General features: G+C 35.4%; 1 protein-coding gene across 2 annotated transcripts in view; it reads right to left on the bottom strand.

The window, feature by feature from the left end:
• PIK3CB (phosphatidylinositol-4,5-bisphosphate 3-kinase catalytic subunit beta) overlaps positions 1 to 18,480 on the bottom strand; it is a 149,484-nt gene that overhangs the window by 104,567 nt on the left and 26,437 nt on the right. For both annotated transcript variants that reach the window (XM_032487583.1, XM_032487592.1), the window contains exon 2: positions 6,778 to 6,868. The gene's annotated coding sequence lies outside the window, so the exon portion shown is untranslated. The remainder of the gene's footprint in view (positions 1 to 6,777; positions 6,869 to 18,480) is intronic.

Raw genomic sequence — 18,480 nt, 5'->3', positions numbered from 1 at the left:
GGAAAATAAGATTAAAGTTTAAAATCAGGCAGGTGATTCCTCATGTTACCTAGGCCCCTTTACAGTTTTAAAGAAGCCTCTCTTGGCTGCTCAGGAACAACAGAAAGACAATTCCAAAGTCACCTGAAAATCTTGGCCCACAAAAATAGTAGCTCTATAGTCATCAGCTGTATATAATAATCTCCATTCATTAATAATTCTTGCAACTCTGAATAAAAAAGTTAGAGCCTTCTTCGAGGTAACATAAATGATTCTGTTTTGATTTTAACTATTATAAATTTTATTTTTAAAATTATAATTAAAATGTACTCTAGGGAATGGGTATCACTCAGTGGTAGAGTGAGTGCTTAGCATGCACAAGGTCCTGGGTTCAATTCCCAGTACCTCAGTTAAAATAAGTAAATAAATAAACCTAATCCCCACTACCAAAAAAATACCCAAAATAAAATGAAATGAAAAAAAAAAAGGTACTCTATGTATAACACATAAAACTAATTCATCCTCTACATAAACAAAACAATGATATTTAATAACATACATGACTGTTCAGTAAGCTCTTATATTGGAAAATTATTGAGATCAACAAGGCAGCCATTTATGTTGCCTTTTATATACTACTTCCTCTGTCATGAGGCAGTCAAAAGGCTAAGTGAGATGCTTGCAGCAAAGAAAACAGTTTTGAAAGGTCATACTATGCAAACAGCCAGAATTTCTTTCACAATATCCTTACTGTCTATGGCAGACTATATGACAATCTAACCAGTTATGTTCTGAGTAAAAGCAAAAAGCACATTATGAAAGGAACAGAAACAGTAGGCACTAAACAATATAATCTTTATGAACATTTTTCTAATGCATAAACATCCACTGCATATTAGAAAAAAAAATTCTAAGGCAAAGACAAAGAACTGGAGGAAGAGGAACTAGTCAAAACTGGAAGGCAAGTTTAAACCACTCAGTTTACTCATAATGTTCATATAACATTGTAAGAAGCTTCTAAAGTAAACTTTTTCAAATGTAAACGTGATTTACTAAGGAAAAGCACAATTATAACAATATTGAAGCCAATGAATATGATCTACTTCAGAATTTCCAAATGTTAATGACAACTGCGAAAGAGGTACAAAGCTCCAAAAACCTCTCTGCAGGAGCTGCAATCCCATCAACATTTTTTTCCCTTAATAACTTTTATTGGTCTATGAATTAATAAATATATACATTACAGAGTTAAGCTACTAGTGGAAAATAAGATTAAAGTTTAAAATCAGGCTGGTGCTTCCTGATGTTACCTAGGCCCCTTTACAGTTTTACTGGTCTATTATCCATCTGAACAAGTAATGTCTTTCCCTAATTGTTACACAGACAATGCGTCAGTCAACAAGATGAAAATTTCTTCAGCTCCTTATAAAATTTCTAATTTCCAAGTGTATCCTTTGGGGAAAAAAAAAGCATTCTAACTCATTTAATCATCTTGTCCAGTCCTGGAGATCATAGTTATTCCTGTCCAGTAATCAAAACATATAGCTTTCTCCTAAGCCAAGTGAAGGTACTTAGTACATTAGACATAACAGTCAAGTTACACAGACACAGTAATCATAAGTTTTTGGCAATGCATTCTTTCCAAAGCCCCGTAACTTTAATTCCTGTGAGGATCTCTCACTAAAATTTAACTAGGATACAACTTTCTTTACCAGTTCTGACCTTACAGCAGAGCATGAGAATTTGTGTTACTTCTAAAACTACTAGAAAACCATCTATGATAAACATTATTTTAAGAAAATAAATATCCTTAAAACATTTCACTGCTCAAAACCAAAGTACACTATAAACCAAATCCAGGCAAAGATGTGGAGAAATTGTAATCCTTGTGTATTACTGGTAGAAATGTAAAATGGTGCAACCACTGTTGAAGAGAGTATGGCAGTTCCCAAAATATTTAAACAGAATTACCAGCAATTCTACTTCTGGGTATACACCCAAAAGAATTAAAAACAGGGAGTCACACAGATATTTGTACACCCATGTTCGCAGCAGTATTATTACCCACAGCCAAAGGGTGGAAACAACCCAAATTCCTCCGAAGAGATGGGCAGTTAAACAAAATGAGTATACATTCAAAGGAATTCAGCCTTTAAAAAGGACATTGTGATACATGATACAGCGTAGATGAATCTTAAGGACATTATGCTAAATGAAATAAAGCAGCCACAAAAGAACAAACATTATATGATTCCACTTACATGAGCTATTCAGAATAGGCAAATTCACAGAGACAGAAAGCAGAACAGTGATTATCAGGAACTGAGATAAGAAGTTAATGGGGGGTTATTGTTTAATGGGTACAGAGTTTCAGTTTGGGATGATTATAAATTTGTAGAGATGGATAGTGGTGATGGTTGCACAACATTGTGAATGCATTCAATGCCAGGGAATTGTACACTCTAAACAGCTAAAAAGGCAAATGTTCAGTAGGGATAAATTGAGCACTTTCCAAAAACACACATTTGCACATATTCCAAATGTCACCTACAAAATGTGGATAACTTCTGTTTCAGAGGGAGTTGATGACAGGATGAAATACGACTATAAATAAACTAAGACCAGTAAAGCCCCATAGAGTTGTAGGTGCTTAACATTTACTTAGGCTCACTCATGCTGAGTACTTGTCATGATGCACTAGTAATAAATGCCATTTTTACTGGGACACGATTTGGAATCATGAGTGTTTGGAGACTGCAGTGGATCTTTGAACACATTAAATCTGAAAATGCCAAGAGTGAGTCTAATGTATTCTGACTTCACTAGCTTTAAGCAGCTAGGAAGCACAGGACTCAGAGACAATCTGGGGTCCAACAGCTGTTCTTTTCCTTAGTATTCAATGTTAATGAGCAAAGTAACCAGATCTCCTTTGATTTACAGGAAAAAATCTTTAACTGATCACGAGCGTTGCTTCTGTACTTCTGACACCATCTGTCAATCAATCATGATGTGATTTAGAAATCCCCACTTTATTAAAGCTTAAAAAGGGAGCAGTCTTGGTATTTCATTTTTCAATTTACAGACAGAAGCAATGGCAAGAGAAGGCCCCCCTGACAATGTGAAATGAGCCAATTTATTCTTTCAGTCCCTCTCAGTCCCTACATCTGCTCTGAGTAAAGAAAAGTGAGCAATACTGTGCAGATGAAACTGAACATTCAGATGTTTTGTACACATGAAGAAGCTGGCCTGATTCATGTATAGATGTCAATTTATCATAAAAAATTTTTTAAATTTTTGTTACACACATTTTACAATTTAAAAAACCCAAATCCAAATAAACTTATTCATCAGGAACTACAAGCCCTCCATGCACCCAATTCACCTTTCTCTACTCTTTCTACTTCCCTGTAGTATTAAAATAATCTGTTTAATTGTACATCCCCTTCTCTTATCATCACCTTCAGATACTTCAAACATCACAGTTCGTTAGCTACAAGTTACACCTCTCAACTGTAGCCTTGCCTTTCATTCCTACAGCCTCATCCCTGGATGTGCATCCCCATCATCACACAGATGAAAACCTGAAAGTCTGCAACTTGACTCCTGCTCCTCTACCTTCACAATGTCAGCTGCTACTACCTCATCCCTCACTTACTCCATTCCAGTCACGCCAACTCTTTTACTGCTCCTAGAACATATCGGGCACAGTCTTCCCTCAGCTACCCCACCCCAACCCAGATAGCTACCTGGCCTGCTCCCTTACTTCATTCAGAGCTGCGAGCTCCAATGTCACCTAATCAGGGAAGGCTTCCCTAACTACATCTTATAACACAGAAGCCAACCCTTCCCCAAATCAATGTTTACCTTTCACTAATACATCTATCTGCCTAATATATTTTTCTTAACAGTAGTAATTACCACCTAACATAGTATGTATTTACTTACTGTTTATCTTTCCCACCCTCATTAGAATGGCAAGTCCATGAGAAAGGAGCCTCTGTTTCTGTTCACTGTTATAACCCTAGCAGCTAGCACAGTTCTGGGTGTATTAGCAGATGCATATATTATTCAATAAATATGTATTGAACCAGTCATGGCCTCCAACCCCTTGTGCATTACCTTTTACCAAGCCTTCATCCCCACAGACAGTTATTCTAACCACCAATGTCAAATTTCTCACTTCTACCTTAAAGGTTATGCTAGCTAAATTCACACTGACATGTCATGCTAGTTTGTCATAACTGAGCCTTTACAATTGTTCAGCAATTCTTTCTGTTCTATCCTGGTGATCATATTAAGTTTCTCCACCGTGGTCTCTGGCTTGGTCAATTTTAACAGCTTTCAACTGACCTTCCTGCTTCCCCTCTACTCCTATAGTCCATCTTTATACTAAAGCAGCCAGAGGAATCTTTAAAACACGTATCAAGGCACTTTTCTGTGTAAATCCTTCCTTAACAGACTTCCTTGAGTCTAAACTCTTTACCATGGCCATGGGGACTGTCTACTTCTTTAACTTCATCTCATGACACTATGGTTCTCATCCACTCTGTTTCAGAGCACTGGTCTTCTCTCCATTCCTCAAACATATCAAGCTCGTTTTCACCTTGAGATTTTTATAATAGCTTTATTTTCAAGTGACTGAATCTCTACCTTAGACATCTTACCCTAAAGTCTCCTCCTCAGAAGTAGCCACCTAGTCACTCTACCAACTGCCCTCCCCATATCACATTACAATTTGGCATTTTTCTTGTTCATTTCAATGATTGGCTCTACAGGAACACTAATCTTGTGTATAAGAGTGCCTGGCACAAAAGCACATGTCCAAAGAATATTTATTGAATTTGGTAATTACTCTACAACATTTTTTCTAAATGTTTTCTTCTCCCAGGACCCCAAAACTCTCTTCCCTTCCTCTGGTTTCTAAGCAGAATGGTTGCTACTGTTTTGTAAGAGTTAAGCCCTTTGCCCATGTCCTTGATCTCAAACCTTCTTACCCCCTTCAGGCAATTAATCACTCTAGTATTTTAAACTACTCTACATATTTCAGCTACTCTAATGGATCATTCCCTTTTACCTAAAATATACTAGGTGCTAATGCTAAAATATCTTCATGTGGCCAACTCTTCAAAATGATCACTGTCTCATTTCCTACACAAATTTCTTGAAAAACATCCTATTTTATTCTTCATGCTTTTCTTTATTTTGTAAAACCATTAGCTTAACCTCATATAATTCATTCTGGTCTACCCAAACTGTTCTCTCAGTTATCAAGAAACTCTTAATATTTATTATCTTACTTTATTATAATTTATTTAATTATTTTATTTAATATAATTTACTGTAACTTAATTATTAGATTATGTTAATACCCTAGAAGGGGGTCACTGAATGTAATTAAATTTAATGCCCTTCAAAAGTATTAAAATCCTTAATCTTTCTATAGCATCTCATCCCTCTCAAGAGCCTCTTTCTTAAAGTTCTTTATTGTGCTTCAAAGACAGACACAACTTTAATACTTTTTCTTATTCTTCCTTTACTGATTCTTTTTAACAACAGCTACTCATTTACAATACACATTTCCTAACATTCTATGCTAGGATATTGGAAATGTTACCTACTTCCACACCTTAAACTCCTCAAAATTTGTGAATTACTTCAAAGTTTGGATCTTCGGGCTGTAAATGTCTTCTAAATTTGTTTCATATTTCCACATTTAAGGAGAGATTCTGAAAGTTCTATCTGTATTTCAAAAATCACAATGTGTCTAACAGAATTCATCATGCTGTAGTCCTACTCTTTTGCCCCCTAATAAACAGTCTTTCCTTGATGTTTCCTTACTTCTGTTTATGAGACCATCATACTTGTTCTAGCCACTGGAACCCAAAATCTTAATTCATATATATGATTTCTTTTTTTCCATATTCCCCACCAAATCTGCCTTTAAAATCTGTCCTGCCAAATGAACTCACAGACTACCAACTCCCACTCCCACCACTCATTCAGGTAGTCATTATTTCACTATTGCAGCACTTACCACAGCTATAATTAAGCAATTAATTTCATGACTGTTAAGCACCTAACTTGCCTGCTAGACCATTAGCCCAGTAACAGGCAAGATAATCCCAGGCAAGAAAAGTCTGTCTTTGTTAACAGGATAACTAGGGTGAACCACGTAATTTATCACCCAAACCAGCAGACAAGAGTAAAAAAGGGCATAAAATAGTTGAGCAATTATACAATGTTATATGTCAATTATACCTAAATAAAGTTGGGGGAAAAAACATTTGGGCATTAAATGATTTACAAGAGGCTTAAACCAAGCTATATATATCGCCACACGGTAACTCCCGTGCTTAGGGAAACAGCTGTTGTATCCTAAGTACAAACTATACATTGGTTTAATAAATTAATTAAGAGCTAAAATACTCACTTTATCACCTTCTCTTCACTCTTTACTGTATTGCAAGCTTATTTTCAGCCACAAACATTGTCCTGAAACGGCCTTTGCTGGGGCCAGCAATAACCTCCTGACTGCCAAATCCAAAAAAGCTTCCAGTTTTCAATTAACCTTTCTAAAAAGCTTTAGATACTACTGACCCTTCCTCTATCACTCAGGAAGCTGGGTTAACTTTGTGGTAAACGTGACTACCTTAATAAACAATGCCTAGAATTTCCTCCCTATCCCCACCCTAGATTAACTAAAGAATTTAGAATCTAACCAACATTCACATCTTCCTTCTATATTTAACTTCTGGGAAAATAATGTAAGTAATTAAAGATACAAAATTGGATACTTACCTTGAAATGACAGCCCCCATTTCAGTCCCTTAGGAAAACAGATGGCATTACTGAAGTTTTTATGGAAGACTTTCTCAGATTAGAAGACACACTACAAAAAAGGGTGAAGATAAAAGGTATTAACACTTAAATGGACTAAATTAAAAATTATTTTGTTACTTATACGACACAATTGCTTGTAACTATATTTTTAAATACGGGGAAAACAGGAAACACATGAACCATAATATTAAAATTACAGAACGTCTGAGTTGAAAGGGACTAAAGTAGATGTCCTGTGCAACTATCTGAATTCTCCCATGTAAATCACCTCCACTTTCTTGAAACCTCTCTTCTGTAATATGGTAATTTTCTTTCTACTTCTCAATCCATTCCTCCATCTACATCATAAGCTGCTAATATGAACTTATTTCATTTTTTCCCTTTCCTCTTTAATGTAATATTTGACACACACACAATATATGGAAAGATGCATATAAGCAAGCCTAAGATGAACACTGTAAATTGTAAACCACCATGTCACAGAAGAACTCCAATAACATTACCCAAGTGCTCCTTTTATCCCAACATTTATCCTGAATATATATTACACCACTGCTTTTTAACACAGAACTTCGTCACCCAGGTATACGTTCCTAAACAATACTTCGTTTAGGTCTGTGTCCCTGACTCCTGTTTTCAGCTTGATAAATTGGTATGCTGAATGGAGTCTTCAGGGACTTGAACTTTTTCACTCAATATTTTTCTACACTTTATCCATGTTACTTTTTCATTGCTGTATATGGTATTTCATTATATAAGTATGCCACAATGTATTTATCTATTCTGTTGACAAACATTTGGATGGTTTAGTTTTTTACTTCTATCAACACTATTATACAAGTCTCTAGGTGCACTTACACAAGAATTTTAGTGTATGCCTTAAACCTGGAAGTGGAAAATTGGTGGGTCATAGGACACGCAAGTTTCTGAGTTTACCAAAAATGTCAAATTATCTTCAAATTGAATCACTTTACTAATTCACCAACCGTAGATGAATTGATAGCACATCTTCTCCAATACTCAGTAAAGTCAGATTTCTTGATTTGTAGCAATACAGAACATATAAAATGGTATATGTGTGATTTCAGTTTGTACTTGATTAGGATGAAGATCTACTACGGTTGAAGACCTTTTCTCAAATGTATTAACTATCCATGTTCCTTTCTGGGTTCCTCTGTTCAGTTTTTGGCCATTTTTATTGAGTTAACTTTTTCTTATTAACATGCTTTTGTATATTCAGAACCAGGACTGACTATATAATTTGCAGTGCCCAGTGCAAAATAAGAAAGTAGAGCCACTTATTCAAAAACTAAGAATTTCAAGACAGTGATAGCATTAAAATAAGTGTGTGGCTCTGTATGACTGCACAGGTGTACGTCCACAAAGGCAGCCCTATTCAGGACGCTAATTTTCTACTGCATACATTACAATTTTTCCCTCCAAGTCTGTGGTCTATCTTTTCATTTTCTTCATGATGTCTTTAGATGGACATTAATTTTAATGTAGTCAAAAATACCAACCATTTTTTAGTCAACTTTTCTGGCTCACTGAGAAAATCCTATAGCCTTCATAAAGTTCCATGGCTTTGCCTTTTCACTTGAGCCCTAACTCATGGATGCTTTCCAAGGATCAGTGAGCTCACAGCCCTCTCCTCTCAGCCATTATGTCCCATTCTTCACAAATGACACTTTACAGGACTTTATGACCTTTATGACAGCAGCATCCTAATCATTATCATTTAATTCATTCTGGGGCAAGCCCACTCAAACAGGATTTGAACTTGAGTAATACTCCAAGTCAGAAGTTTTAATAAAAAATTTCAAGCACCTGGGTAGAACATTTTACATTTAAAAGAGTGGGGGGAGGCTAAAAAATCTTTAAGTTTCATAAAATTCAAAGGAGAGCATAACTGTTGCTATTAAAATTGAAAATCTTTTTTCTTTTTGTACCTTCAAAATAAAATTTGGTTAGGAAGTAACTTAATCCTAGTCTTGGCTTCTTTGCTTTTGAAACAAGGACAATAATACGCTTTTTAAAGTGAAAGGGATATTATAAAACAAATTTTAGAATGATATCAAAATATATCAAACTGCTTACTTTCCCAGAAGTAAGGCAATTAGTCAACTCAAAAATAACCAATTTGCTGGTGCAGGATGTTGACAGTGGGGGAGGCTATGTGTGTGGAGGCTGGGGTGTATGGGAACTCTTGTGTACTTCCCGCTCAATTTTATTGTAAACCTAAAACTGCTCTAAAAAAATGCTGTCTATTTAAAAGGGAAAAGAGAAAAGGAAATGTTTTGATTGCAGCAAAAAATAATAACCAATCTGACACATACAATATAGGTTAATAATGAATGTAAGTATACTGCTTACTCTTCTTGGACAGTCAATGAAAGTACTCTGACCTCTTCAAACACAGAATTCGATAAAATTTATTCTTAAAGTTCCTTGTAATCCTTTACGTAAAAACAATGTTATCAATAACTTTACACATGAAGATCTACTCACACTCACATTTTTATTGTAAAAAGAAAGAAAACAGGATTTACTAGAAGAAAAAAGTTCTACACAAATGTCCATTAAACTTTAAAGGGATAGGGGGAGAATTTCAAAAGTTCATTCAAGCACTGAGGCACATGATAAAACCAAACCCCTACACAGGTTCTATCTTTCGTCCCTCCAATCAGCAAACACTGTGCCTCAATCATGCAATTTATATTTAAGAGTTGGCTAAACTATTGTCTTTAAGTAACAATGATTTCAACCTCTCAACTTCCACCCACAAGTAAGCAAGCAAAACCGTCCAAATTCCAATGTAACAAAAAAGAAGTGGGGAGGGTATAGCTCAGTGGTAGAGTGCATGCCTAGCATGCACGAAGTCCTGAGTTCAATGCTCAGTACCTCTATTTAAAATAAATAAATAAATACATACATACATACCTAACCCCCCCAAAAAACAAACCAAAAAAAAGAAACAGATTCACAGATATAGAGAACAAACTAGTAGTTACCAGCAGGAAGAGGGAAGGGGGAAGGAAAATGATAGGGGTAGAGGGTTAAGAGGGACAGACTGCAAGAACAAATTTTATTGAATTCTGTGTTTGAAGAAATCAGAGAAATTTTGTTGACTGTACAAGAGGAGTAAAATAAATAACCTACAAGGATATGTTGCATATTGTATGGTAACAACTATAAATGGAATATAATTCATAAAAATTCTGAATCACTATGTTGTACGCCTGAAATTAATATTCTAAATAACCAGATTAAGACTGCTAGTATATTAATTTGTCAGTCTGTTTTTCTTCCTTTCTTTTTGTTTAACAAATGGAGATTATATATTCTGGCTTCTTTTTAAATAATGTTTTTCCAAAGACCAATATAGCCAATAAACATAGGGAAAAAATACATAATCTAATTAGTACTCCAGAAAATAAAAATAAAACCACAATAAGATACCACTATGTACCTACCACAATAGGTAAAACTTAAACAAATTAACAATACCCAGGCTTGCTGAGGATGTAGAGCAATGGCAATTCACATTACCTTATGACATAGGAATTCTCCCCTAGATATAAATTCAAATGTTTACACATTTCACCAAAAGATATTTACTAGAATGTTCAAAGCATCATTATTCAGAACAGCCAAAAAGTGTAAACCCAAATCACTATGGACAAATTATGGTATATTAACACAACATAATACTATACTGCAATAAAATGAATTGAATACCTTTGAGCTTTATAATCACACACTGATACATTAAAAATATGCAAGATGTTAAGCAAAAAAAAAAGTATAGGATAATTGTTATAATGTGTTTTTGGCAGAGGGATAAAGATGTAAAGAAATAAAAATCTATATTCACGTTTGCTTATAAGAGACATTGGAAGGGAAGATTACACAAGAAACTAGTAATACTAGTTTCCTGGGCAAAGTAAGATATTAGGGGATTGGGGTAGATGTGAACTGGGTAGTTGGGAACGGGGGTGGAAGACTGTTTCCTTTTTTATACTTTTTATCTTTGAACCACAGGAGTCTGTTACATATTACAAATATAAATAATCCAGAAAAAGTTTTCAAAGACAATAGACATATATTTTTAAATCTATTTAGATATAAGCATCTGATTACAAAAAGATATTTCAGCAATAAAAATAATTTGCAAGCTCCTCAAAAAAATAAAAAACAGAAGTGTGCCTCAAACATACACAAATAACGGGAACCACACTTTTACACATCGTAAGAATGAGAATACAGCTTTGTCAATTTTACTAAGCTACACAGAACAGTTCACAACTATACATAAGATGAATAAATCTCAGGAGCACACAGGGTTTTTTGCTTTTGGGGGGTAGGGGTCCACTTAAACAACAAACATCTATTTTTCACAGTTCTAGAGGCTGGAAGTCTAAGAGCAGAGTACCAGCATGTTCGGGTTCTTGGTGAGAGACCTCTTCCCATTGTACAGACCACTGTCTTCTCACAGTATCCTCACACAGTAGAGAAGAGAAAGAGAGGAAAGCAAGCTCTCCGATGTCTCTTCTCAGGACGACAAAAATGCCATCATGAGGGCTCTGCCTCATGAACTAATTACCTTCTAAAGGCCCACCTCTCCATACTATCAAAGTGGGGATAAAAGTTCCAATATATAAATTTTAGGGGGACACAAACATTTAATCCACAGCCAACATTTGATATTTGTCCATTGTTTTAACGCTGAGCATTTTTACATGTATTACTTTCGAGAATCTTCACAGAAACCCCCTGGTGTAGCTGGAATGGGGACCATCACACTCATATTGTTTATGTGATTTCAGTTACTCAGTTAGGACAAGGCAGTATGAAAATCCTGGCTTGGGGTCCTGATCTCTGACCATGTGCTATCCCCATCATTACGTCCTCAATCATTAAAAAGTGATTCTTCTTGAAAATAACGCTGTTCTTCTAAAAGGTAAAGTATTCCAGCTTTTTTCCCCCCTAGTGGCATTGGCATTTTTGTTTTGTTTTATTAAACTGTAATTGATTTACAATATTATATTAATTTCAGGTGTCACAAACATCCTGTTGAATAAAAGACATCAAACACAGAGGCACCCTAACTGCAGGATTCTGGTATATAACATTCAGAAAATAGGCGAAACTAAACTAGGGTGTTAGCCATCAGAATAATGACTACTTCTGGGAAAGATGCAAGCAAAAGGGAGTGAGGCAGAGGAAGGTACACACAGGAGAGTTTCTGGACTCCTGGCAGTGTTCTGCTTCTTGGTGGTAGTTACACAGATCTGTTTACTTTCTGACAAATCATGATATTATACATTGATAATTTTTTGCCTTTTACTGTGTTATACTCCACTGAGAAAAGTTAAAAGGAGGGGGAAAAAAAGTGAACCACTATTTGACATCTGTTAGACGTCTGCCAAAAAGATATGACAGTATCAACTATATGTGATTATATGGAACAACCCAAAATCAGTCAGGCAGTAGGAATGCCTCATGTGAACTTGATTCTTTTTCTTGATAGCCTAATAAGATAACTACAACCCTTTAACATTTTTTCATTAACAGTATGTCCTGCAAATTACTTTGTCTCAGTTCATGGAGGTCTTCCTCATTCTTTTTTAACATCTGCACTGTACTCCACTGTTTGGATATACCATTACTGATGGGTATTTAGAGTGTTCCCAATTTTTTTTTCAATGCTGCAATACAAATTATTGATATCCTCCTGTTCTTATGCCTCAAGTAACAGACAAAAACAAAAACAGACCAAAAAAACTGCCTTTACCTCTAAAACATACCAAACTCATCCAATACTCCCTCCCACTGTCCCCGTCACAGCCTCAGTCTAAGCCATCAACAGCATTTCTTGGCTATTTTGCTTCAACATCCTTCTAATCAGTCTTCCTGCCTCTATTCTAGTTTCTCCACAATGCATCTGGGTCACAGCAACTGGAACGTACCTCGTGAAGCACAAATCAGATTATTCCCACTGCTAAAACCTCCAAACTTCCCACTGTAACGCTACCTGAGTTACAACTGTGACCTACAAAGACCCTATATAAACTGGTATCTGTCTACTTCTGACCTCATCTTCCACTCTTCCTCATTCACTAGTTCCCAATCATAATGGTTTGCTTTCTGTTCCTCACACAGAAGGAACTTTGTGTTTGTTTGTTCCTAACTTGGAGCATCTGTCCTTGCTATTCTTTCAGTTTAGAATGTTCTGCCCTAGGCCACCTGCCACCTTCTAACATTCATGTCTCAACTCAAAAATTACTTCTTCTATGAGGTAACTTAACTGTGTACCACCACAGTTAAGACTGTAACCTGGTTCATTCTCTACCACTTTATTAACTTCATAATACTTATTAGTACTTGCAATTTTCATTTATTATTTACACGTCTGTTTCTTCCACAGGAAAACTCAAAAAGTCTTGAGGATAGCTTTTAATCTCTGTAACTTTAACTCTACTGTTTTTTAAAATTTTCTATTAAGTCTGAAATTGTTTCAAATATTTCTTCATGGAATTGCCTATTCTGGACATTTCATATGAATGAAATCACACAATACGCAGTCTTCTGTGACTGGCCTCTTTCACTCAGCATAATGTTTTCAAGGTACATCCATGCTGCAGCATGTATAAGAACTGCATTCCTTTTCAAGACTGAATACTATTCCATTGTATGGAAAAATGCATTTTGTTTATCCATTCATTACCTGATGACATTTTGGTTGTTTCCACTTTTTGGCTATTATGAATATATACTGCTTTGAACACTCACATGCAAGTTTTTGTATGAACATGTGTTTCAATTCCCTTGGGAATAAACCTAGCAGTGGAAGTGCTATGTCATATGGTAATTCTGTTTAATTTTTTAAGGAACTGACAAACTACTCTCCCAAAGCTCTGCACTACTTTACAATCCAACTGGCAAAGTATGGGGGTTCCAGCTCCACAGGTTACTACCACAGGTTACCACCACAGGTTACTACCACAGCTTACTAAGCCACTGAATATAGTTCCCTGTGCCATACAGTAGGACCTTGTTGTTTATTTATTCTGTACATAGTAGTTTGTATCTGCCAATCCCAAACTCTCAATATACCCCTCTTTCCCCCGGTAACCATAAGTTTTGTTTTCTATGTCTATGAGCCTCTTTCTGTTTTGTAAACAAGTTCATCTGTATAATTTTTTTTAGATTCTATATACAAGTGATATCATATGGTATTTTTCTTTCTCTGTCTGACTTACTTCACTTAGTATGATAATCTCTAGGTCTATTCATGTTGCTGCAAATGGCATTATTTCATTCCTCTTTATGGCTGAGTAGTATTTCATTGTGTGTGTATATATATATATACACATATATACATACATACATACCACAACTTCTTCATCCAGTCATCTGTCAATGGACATTTAGGTTATTTCCATGTCTTGGCTATTGTAAAAAGTGCTGCTATGAACATTGGGGTGCATGTATCTTTTCAAATTAGTTTCCTCCAAATATAAGCCCAGAAGGATTGCTGGATCATATGGTAACTCTATTTTCAGTTTTTTAGGAGACCTCCAGACTGTTCTCCATAGTGTCTACACCAATTTACATTTCCACCAACAGTGCGGGGGGGAGGTTCCCTTTTCCTCCACAGCCTCTCCAGCATTTATTATTTATAGACTTTTTGATGATAGCCATTCTGACTAGTGGGAAGTGATACCTCACTGTAGTTTTTATTTGCATTTTTTGAACAATTAGTGATGCTGAACATCTTTTCATGTGCCTGTTGGCCATCTGCTTATCTTCTTTGGAAAAATGTCTATTTAAATTTTCTGCCCAGTTTTTGATTGGGTGGTTTGTTTTTTGAAACTGATCTGTGTAAGCTGTCAGTATGTTTTGGAAATTAATCCCTTGGTAGTTGCATAGTTTGCAAATGTTTTTTCCCATTTCATAGGTTGTCTTTTTGTTTTGTTTATGGTTTCCTTTGCTGTGCAAAAGCTTTTAAGTTTAATTAGGTTTCATTTGTTTATTTTTGTTTTTATTTCCATTACCCTAGAAAACAGATCCAAAAACATATTGCTGGGATTTATGTCAAAGAGTGTTCTGCCTATTATTGTCCACCTTTTGATTAGAGCCATTCTAGTGATATGAAGTGGTATCACATTATGGTTTTGTTTTGCATTTCACTAATGACTAATAATGCTGAGCAACTGTTCATGTGCTTATTAGCCATTTGTATATCTTATTTGTATATCTTCCTTGGTAGAATGTTTATTCAAACCAGTTTCTTTGCCAATTTTAAAATTGGATTATTTGAATTTTTATTATTGATTTGTACATGTTCTTTATATACATTCCTTATCACATATATGCTTTGCTAATATTTTCTCATTGGCCACCTATTTGAATGTTAGGCTGAGTTTTCTTATAAATGTTCAGAAGAAAGTCAGTCAGTATTAGTTTATAACCATATTAAAAACAATTTATAAGAATTCAGTACCACTGACAAATGGTTGCTTGAAACCTACCTTTTATAGAAAATATAGTAACTTTTTTTGTAATATGGTCAGTTTCGTTGTGCCAATTTCTGGTGTATAGCATAATGTTTTGGTCATACATATATTCATTTTCATACTCTTTTTCATTGTAGGTTACCACAAGATTCTGAATATGTACAGTAACTTAAGATAGTATGAGAACGTGAAGTTACAGATTACTTCATATGCTGTCAATGCTAACTAATGCTAGTATTTGCTACTAGGATAAGCAAAGAACATCCTTGATATTCAAAATTCTGATAGCCAATTTAGCAAATCACACAAAATCAAAAATGCAATCTTCTAATTTCCTTGTATTTAAAAATACATATATAAAGTAAAATAGCTTCCCATAGTACTTCATGTGTGAAGTTAGAAAGTAACGCATTTTAGAAACTATTATACTGGCTATGGGAGAAGGAATAAACAATACAAGAAAAGGAACAAACAGAAGTCTGGCATACAGGCTTTCTGTGATCTACTGCTTCCTAACTATCTTCTGAAACTCCCTCCCACTTTACATTACAGCCGGCAGTTATTTAAGCACCTATACCTAAGCCCTGGTGCCACCTCCCGCAGGAATATTTCCTTGCCCACCTCTCTCCTGTGGACCAATTTAGAAATTTTTTTTAACAGTTTTTATTGATTTATAATCATTTTACAATGTTGTGTCAAATTCCAGTGTAGAGCACAATTTTTCAGTTATACATGAACATATATACATTCGTTGTCACATTTTTTTCTGTGTGAGCTACCATAAGATCTTGTGTATATTTCCCTGTGCTATACAGTATAATCTTGTTTATCTATTCTACAATTTTGAAATCCCATCTATCCCTTCCCACCCTCTGCCCCCTAGAAATTTCTATTTCAGTGGTTTTCAAGCTTTTTGGTTTCAGCTTCCCTTCTCATTCTTAAAAATTATTGAGTACTCAAAAGCTCTTGTCTATATAGGTTATATCTATCAATATTTGCTGATTTTGAAATTAAAACCAAGAATTTAAAAATTTATTTCATGTAAAAAACAATAAACCTATTAAATATTTACTTAAAAACATTTTAAACATATTTTAGTTTTACAAACCATGTTTTTCAAAACAAAACCTTTAGTGAGAAGAGTGATACAATTTTATATTTCTGTGAATCTCTTTAATGTCTTGATTAATAGAAAACAACAAGAGTCTCATCTCTGCTTTGCACTCAATCTACTGCAATATCACAAGTTATATTGCCTCTGGAAAACTCCATCATACATACATAAGCAAATGGAGGGGGAGCAAATAATGTCTTATGTTACGAAAATAGTTTTGACCTTGTAGATCTCTAAGAAAGAGCTCAGGGACCTCCAAGGGTTCCCAAATCATACTTTGAGAACCTCTGCTCCATTCTGTGCCTCCCACAATACTCTGAATAGGCTCTATCATTTGCACTTACCACACGGTATCAAAATTATCTGTTCATTTGTCTGTCTCTCTTAAACTTCCTTCAAGCCATGAGTCTTCTTCAACTTTGCATCCCCTGTGCCTCACACAGCATACAGCATATATCCTCTCAATAAACATTCCATGAAGCAATGGTAAATACAGGAAAATATTCACACACTCTAATATATAAAGGTATATAGGAATGAAGCAGATTTTCCCATAGCCAACTCTTTAACAGAAGTGTATTAAAGAAAAATCTAATGATAAATTGACAGCAATGCCAAAAGTAGAATAAAGGATACATTCAGACGTGGCATAATCATACTAGATTAGAACTTTTCAAAGTTCAGCCCTAAGGGAACAAGGAAAGAACATCCTAAAAGCCATCTTAAACTGTAAACAAACACCCACTGCTCCAGCCTTCTGACTAAATAAAAGTATCACTTTTGCAACAAGACAATTAAACCACCGTTTTTTAAAAAATAGAGTGGGAGGAGTGGTGTTAAGGTAGGGAGAGTGCCAGTGACGAATGACTAAGGATTACACAGGTATTCCCAGCTAATGAATTTCTTGAAATTTTGTCAACCAAATTACAATATAAAAAAATATATCTTCCTATCTTAATTTGCATGCCTCCTTACACTGCTATGAATGAACATCACCCTCCAAATCCAGTTAAACAACAACATCATAACATTATTGAAGACAGGATTTGTCTCTCTCACTTAAACATAGACCAGTACCTCAGTGCTCAACCAGTATCTCTAGGTTTGTGCATTAATTGGATATCTGAAGTACTTGTGCCAGGGAAAATACAAATAAGGCCTGAGATGGGGTTAGGGTGGGATGTCACACTAACCAAGACAATGAGAAAAGCTCTTGGAACAATCCTCACGTGTGAAGGGTTAAGTTCAATGCAGAGCTAAAAGAGCCTGTGGCCCTAAGGGAGACACCCTAGAGTAGATGGCCTCCTTCTCTAGGTCACCATTGTCAACTGCAAAATAAGATCTAAAACACACAGGCTCTCTGCCACACTTCTCAGGAAGTCTCTGCAGCCTTCGTGTCTAGGAAAGTCCCAACCTCTTGGAAGAACAAATCTGACATTCCAAAGGTCTGAATTCTGACCAGAATCAGTTCACTAGTACTCCACATCATACTAGCAAACCATTCAATAACTATTAGTTCACTTACGACAAACAGGTTAAGATTGTTACCACATTTTCTAGGTAAGCAAATAGGAACAGAAGTAACCTGACAAATTACTTGACCTCTTAAGGAGAAAAAGCCATGTGAATATTTTAGAAAACAACAGTCATTAAAATAATTTCCTAGTTCCTATTATGTTTTATAAAAGCAGATCATTTAAACTTTTAGTAGTTAAAATTGCAACATATTTTTCATTGGCACCACAACCTGTAAACACAGCTCCATACAAAGACATTCACTTTGGCATAACTTCAGAACAAGGCTCAAAGAACCATAATAATGGCATGGTTTAGAAAACAGGCTTTTCTTGTGCGGGGGAGAGAAACTATTACCCATGATGTCGACTGAAAAAAGATGCACCACCTAAAGGTTGTGAATTGTTTTATTTGGTGGATTTTCTGAGGACTTTAAGACGGGAAGAAAGCCTCTCAGATAGTTCTGAAGGGCAGCTGCTCCTAAGAGGTAAAGGAGGAGCCTGCATATATACA

Source organism: Camelus ferus, chromosome 1, assembly GCF_009834535.1.
Source record: "Camelus ferus isolate YT-003-E chromosome 1, BCGSAC_Cfer_1.0, whole genome shotgun sequence".
NCBI lineage: Eukaryota > Metazoa > Chordata > Mammalia > Artiodactyla > Camelidae > Camelus > Camelus ferus.
Note: the sequence above shows the minus strand (reverse complement) of the source record. Positions and strands in the feature narration are given on the sequence as shown.